Below are 6,848 nucleotides of genomic sequence, written 5' to 3' on the forward strand. Positions count from 1 at the left end.
GGACAATGCCGCTGTTTATAGTGCAACAGTGAGCACCACATCAAACGCAACCATCCAAGGATTTAAATCAGATCAGCCACATTCATAGGCTCCTCCTCAACAGTAGTGCACTTGTAAAATTACATAATAAACGTTATGCTCACTTAAACCATTTGCAATTTACTGCATTGTTCTGTAATGATTTACAAGTTAAATAAATCGTTTTGAAATCAGATAAATCTCACCTTCTTGGAAGATCCCTGAATTAGATTAAACGATTCGAGCTCAACTAGAGGAGCCAATACAAACTGAAGAGATCTTGGGTTCGATTGCTGAAATGCAAAGCAGCAAGACCCCGGGGCCTGACGGCTATCCAATTGGGTTCTATAAAAAATTTGCTTACAAGTTAGCCCCACTTCTTCTTCAAATGTAGAATTATGCCTTAAAATCTGGCTGTTTACCCAAGACTTTAACCGAAGCCTCCATTCCACTCCGTTTAAAACCAGGTAAAGATCCAGTGGAATGTAGCTCATATAGACCCATTTCATCACTGAATGTAGACGTCAAGATCTTGGCTAAACTTATTTCTGTTAAATTGGGAAAGGTTATACTTAGTTTAATTTCTCCTGATCAGACTGGATTTATGCAAGGACGTTCTTCATTTGTGAATATACGTAAACTGCTCAGTGTTGTATATAGCACCCCACATTCTGAATTACCGGAGGCTATCATTTTGCTCGATGCTGACAAAGCATTCGATAGAGTGGAGTGGGCATACGTTTGCTGTATTAAAATGCTTTGGATTTGGTCCAAAATTCATTTCCTGGATACAGTTGTTATATACCTCCCCTACAGTCTGTGTAACTACCAATGGATTCAATTCTGATTATTTCCCCCTTTCTAGAGCTACTAGGCAAGGGTGTCCCTTGAGCCCGAGTTTGTTTGCACTAGTTATTGAACACTTATCAATCTCTCTCAAGACAACAGCTAACTTTCAAGGCATATACAGAAGGGAAATAGAATACAAGGTATCTCTGTATGCAGACAATTTAATATTATACATATCAGACCCATCATTTCGTATACCCCAAATTATTAAAATGTTAGACCAGTTTGGTAGTTTCTCTGGTTATAAAGTAAATTATTCGAGGAGTATATGTTTCCCTTTAAACTGAACAAACATGTTTAACCCATACTCTGTCTTACTGCTTTGTACATCATTAACAGGATTCAAACACCTGGGAGTATATATATCACTCGCTCATTTAAAGAACTTCACTCCAAAAACTTTACACCTCTTCTGGATAAACTCAAACAAGATCTTCAGAAATGGGATGCTTTGCGTCTATCTTTAGTAGGCTGAATAAACTGTATTAAAATGATGACTTTTCCAAGGTTTATATATTTATTTCAAAGTCTTCCTGTTTTTTTAACAAAAGCCTTTTTCTATTCCCTAGATGAACAGTTATTATCACTTGTCTGGGAAGGTAAGACCCCTAGAATACATAGGATTCTTCTTCAGCAACAAAGAAGTATAGGAGGCCTTGCTTTACCTAATTTTTTACACTATTACTGGGCAGCCAATGCACAAAAGATAGTTCTATGGTATCAGTGCCCTCAGTTAGACTGGTGTATCTCAGAAGCAAATTCCTGTATTAATCCCTCACTGTTAGCTCCAGTTACTACTAATTTACCTTTACCCATCTCAAATTACACGTCATGTCCATTTGTTAGATCTACTTTATACAGTGGTATGCAAAAGTTTGGGCACCCCTAATAATTTTCATGATTTGCCTTTATAAATCATTGGTTGTTCGGATCAGCAATTTCAGTTAAATATATCATATAGCAGATGAACACAGTGATATTTGAGAAGTGAAAGTTAGTTTATAGGATTTACAGAAAGTGTGCAATAATTATTTAAACTAAATTAGACAGGTGCATAAGTTTGGGCACCCTTGTCGTTTTATTGATTTGAATATCTTTAGCACTAATTACTGGAACATAAAATTTGTTTTGTAATCTCAGTGACCTTTGACCTACATACACAGGTGAATCCAATTATGAGAAAGGGTTAAGGTGGCCAATTGCAAGTGTTTCTCCTCTTTGCATCTTCTCTGAAGAGTGGCAACGTGGGAGCCTCAAAACAACTCCCAAATGACCTGAAAACAAAGATTGTTCAACATCATGGTTTAGGGGAAGGATACAAAAAGCAATCTCAGAGATTTCAGCTGTCAGTTTCCACTGTGAGGAACATAGTGAGGAAATGGACGACCACAGGCACAGTTCTAGTTAAGGCCCGAAGTGGCAGGCCAAGAAAAATCTCAGATTGGCAGAGGCGAAGGATAGTGAGAACAGCCATAGTCAACTCTCAGTTAATAGCGATGCAATACAATTAGGTCTGCACCAGCATTTTTTACATTTTACTATGATTGATACAAGGTGGGACAACCCAGCTTCACCAAGATATAGTTACATACAGCTCTAGGTAACTGGGGCGTCTGCTCTAGGTGGCCAATGGTGGCTGCGAGAACCTGCTGGAAGGCAGGGCTCGAACACTGAGCATTGATGAACAAAGGTGAGGACAGTAGGAGGAGAGCCATGAATCGGTGGGTGATGGAGCGCAAAGCCCAAGCTCTGCCGATGAACGAGAGCTCGTTGCTCCACCTCCTCATCACCGCCTCATGCGACCGCAGCTCATTCAACTGGATCAAACGTGAGGTGGAGTGGAGTGGCCTCACTGCAGAGCTTGGGACTCGCTTCTTGTCTCCCACTGTCATTCACGTCACTCTCATCCACTTAAGAGCTGTGCAAAATGAGAAGAAACTTAAGGTTTTCTGACTATGCACCTACATGGCTATAAGAGAGCTGCTATGCTAGCCTGGTGCTGATTTTCCAAAGTCATCAGGGCACCAAGATCACCCTAAGGTAACTAATCTTAATGCTACACTGCTTCTGGAATTTGTACCTTGTATCGTAAAAAAGTAAAACAATAATACTTATTAAGGTAGTACTTACACAGAAACCTCCTGATTAACAAGTCAAAAACACATCCTGGGGTCCCAACCACTATGTGGTAAGCCTCAGCTTGGAGTTTCTGCATCTCATTTAGAACATTTGTGCCTTAGATGCAAGCATGGCAGGAGGCTCTTATGTAGTCGCCAAGTGCCAGGATAACTTTTTGGTTAAATCTGGTTAAAAACACAAATACATGTCAGTGTGAACATGTATTTACATGGCAGGTTACATGTGAATATTGTTTCAAAAACAGGTAAAAGACATTTATAACACCATTTCTGGTGCAGAAACTATAATATGGAGAAATGTTGAGTTTCACTATCTTACTGCAGGGTCTCAGAGACGGTGTACCTGTTTGGGCTAGCTCTCTTGTAGGACCCGGCACCAGAGCCTGGGCTTCTTTCTGCTCTACATCCAACTGCTGCAGGATGGAAATGGCAAATGTAGTCTTTCCAGTGCCTGACTGGGCTTGATCAATAACATCATAACTTTTTCAAAGTAGAAATCAACTATTATTTAATAAGTGTTTATACACAGTCAAGTGACATTATGATGACCACTTAATGTCCACAAGCTGGTGGTGGCAGTGTAATGGAATGTTTTCCTGGAAACTCTGGGCCCACTTATCCATGTGGAAGGCACTCTCAACCAACTTGGGTACGAATCTGTCCTTACACATCATGTACACCCATACATCCTGATTGTCTTGGGCGCATGGGATCTTCCAACAAGACAATTCGACGTCAAATGGCTAGAAATGTCCAACACTGGTTGGAAGAGCATGACCAAGACTTCCAAGTACTACCTTGGCCCCCTAACCCACTAGACTAGAACCCAATTGAGCATCTGTGGTACCACCTCGGATGTCTTGTTTACTCTATGGATCCTCTCCCACGCACCCTCAAGCAGCTGTGGGATGCATTGCAGTCAGCATGGCCCCAGATACCTGTCATAACCTACCAGAACCTTATTGAGTCACTCCCAGCCCATCTTGCTGCGCACAGAGGTCACTCTGGAAGTTAGCTGGTGGTCATAATAACGTGATTCGACTGTGTATAAGTGTGATCCACGAAACAACTACAGCAAATGTACTGAAACTAAAGTAAAAACTTTGAAAACCTGGCAAAAATAGTATGACAGTCAGTCCTTACCTTTAATGCAAGGAATGACTGCCCTCTGCTGAATGGCTGATGGTTTTTCAAAACCATAAGCATAGTTGCCTCGAAGGAGCATTCATATCATCAAAATGGTCTTTAATCTCGTTCCAGTTGCTCTGCAGAGAGGACAAAATGTCCAATTCAATTCAGTGTTGGGTTAAAGTCCACGCAACACTACATCACATTGCTGACTTATTGACTTACCTCAACGATACCATCAGGCTCCATTCCTTCAGGGCCCCATGGTCTCTGTCTTTAGAGCTGAGGTCAGTATCAACTAAATATCAGCATACAGTTACTTTGACATTGTCCTTCGTTAAGACATGATAACAAATGGCAACAGGGCGCAGCAGCCAAAGCAGAGTCACAAACAGCAAACCATATAACTATACTATAAATAGAATTCCTGGCATAAATTAAGGAATCACCACACTTGGGGGACAATCACCCATTTTTAGCAACATTTTTACTTTGTATGAAATAAAAAAAAAAGGTAAAAAACTTTTCTATTTTCAAGACATACTGCTTTGAGTTTTCTATCCTGACGCTATGAAGTCTTCTTTGGTCTAGCTGACTGTTTTTCCTTTTTCAACCTTCCCATTTTGTTTACGCCTGCATCCAATTTTACACACAGCTGACCGGGAACAACCGACATCTTGCCACACTCCACGTTGGATTTCCTTCTTGAAGTAGTTTAATAATCTTTCCCATTGTTTCTACTGACAAATCTCCTGCTGGACTGCTGGGTTTTCTTTGAATTTGCCAGGTGCAACAGCTTGTTAAGGTCTGAGCTCTCCCTTTTAACTGCACACTCAATTACATTTGTAGACTTTCGCCAGTATTTGTTTTAGAAATGCAACATACAAGGTAATTCCATATTTTGTCCTCAACATGCAGTGTTGATTTTTTATTTTTTTCATTTCTTTAGTGCCAGAATGTTCAGCTATTTAGCAAAGAAGTCAAAAAGCTGGATGAACATCCTCTAAATGTGGTGGTTCCATAATTGGTGTCAGGGATTGTACTTTATTAATGAATGTATTACTGTCAGGTATGTTCTGAACATATAGCCTTGCTCTCTGGCTCAGGAGTTGGCAATAAGTGGCTCTTTAACTGCCCTGCTGTGCCTCCATAGCATACTTGTACTTCAGTAATTAGGGATTTTCAGTATTCTTTACACCTTTGCAAACAAGTAACAGGGAGCTATCGGAGGCAAATCCTCTCAAAAAGGAAATGAAAATGAGAACAATAAAATGAAAATCCAAAATTAATAAATCAACAGCAAAGTTATCAGACCAAACGGCCTAAGAAAAGTTATCAGACCAAACGGCCTAAGAAAAGTTATCAGACCAAACGGCCTAAGAAAAGGTATCAGACCAAACAGCCTAAGAAAAGGTATCAGACCAAACGGCCTAAGAAAAGGTATCAGACCAAACGGCCTCAGAGAAAAGGTATCAGATCAAACGGCCTCTGAGAAAAGCGGCCTCAGAGAAAAGTTATGAGACCAAACGGCCTGAGAAAAGGTATCAGATCAAACAGCCTCAGAGAAAAGTTATCAGACCAAACGGCCTGAGAAAAGTTATCAGACCAAACAGCCTCAGAGAAAAGGTATCAGATCAAACAGCCTCAGAGAAAAGTTATCAGACCAAACGGCCTCAGAGAAAAGTTATCAGACCAAACGACCTCAGAGAAAAGTTATCAGACCAAACGGCCTCAGAGAAAAGGAATCAGAACGAACGTCTCAGAGAAAAGGTGTCAGACCAAACGGCCTCAGAGAAAAGGTATCAGACCAAACGACCTCAGAGAAAAGGTATCAGACCAAACAGCCTCAGAGAAAAGTTATCAGACCAAACGGCCTCAGAGAAAAGGAATCAGACCGAACATCTCAGAGAAAAGGAATCAGACCGAACATCTCAGAGAAAAGGTGTCAGACCAAACGACCTCAGAGAAAAGGAATCAGAACGAACGTCTCAGAGAAAAGGTATCAGATCAAATGGCCTCAGAGAAAAGGTATCAGACCAAACGGCCTCAGAGAAAAGTTATCAGACCAAACGGCCTCAGAGAAAAGTTATCAGACCAAACAGCCTCAGAGAAAAGTTATCAGACCAAACGGCCTCAGAGAAAAGGTATCAGACCAAACAGCCTCAGAGAAAAGTTATCAGACCAAACAGCCTCAGAGAAAAGTTATCAGACCAAACGGCCTCAGAGAAAAGGAATCAGACCGAACGTCTCAGAGAAAAGTTATCAGACCAAACAGCCTCAGAGAAAAGTTATCAGACCAAACGGCCTCAGAGAAAAGTCATCAGACCAAACAGCCTCAGAGAAAAGTTATCAGACCAAACAGCCTCAGAGAAAAGCTATCAGACCAAACGCCCTCAGAGAAAAGGAATCAGACCGAACAGCCTCAGAGAAAAGGTATCAGACCAAACGGCCTCAGAGAAAAGGAATCAGACCGAACGTCTCTGAGAAAAGGAATCGGACCGAACAGCCTCAGAGAAAAGGTGTCAGACCAAACGGCCGCAGAGAAAAGTTATCAGACCAAACACAAGCCTGGTCGAGCACAGACTGGTTTGTATGACTTAGAAAACTATTGTGTATCTCGATATAAATGCCAGTGTAACATTTTCAGTTTTTCTGAGGCCGTTTGGTATGATACCTTTTCTCAGGCCGTTTGGTCACCAGATCTGAGACATGACG

General features: G+C 41.1%; 1 long non-coding RNA gene across 1 annotated transcript; it reads right to left on the reverse strand.

Annotated features, from left to right (window-relative positions):
• Positions 1–2,732: 2,732 nt before the first annotated feature.
• On the reverse strand, positions 2,733–4,433 carry LOC119265289. The gene is made up of 5 exons (XR_005131565.1): positions 4,359–4,433; positions 4,149–4,270; positions 3,349–3,418; positions 2,998–3,170; positions 2,733–2,785 (listed from the first exon to the last, which is right to left on the reverse strand). It is a non-coding gene; the product is annotated as an uncharacterized LOC119265289 (long non-coding RNA).
• Positions 4,434–6,848: the final 2,415 nt, after the last annotated feature.

The sequence above is a fragment of the Pygocentrus nattereri genome, chromosome 15, assembly GCF_015220715.1.
Source record: "Pygocentrus nattereri isolate fPygNat1 chromosome 15, fPygNat1.pri, whole genome shotgun sequence".
NCBI lineage: Eukaryota > Metazoa > Chordata > Actinopteri > Characiformes > Serrasalmidae > Pygocentrus > Pygocentrus nattereri.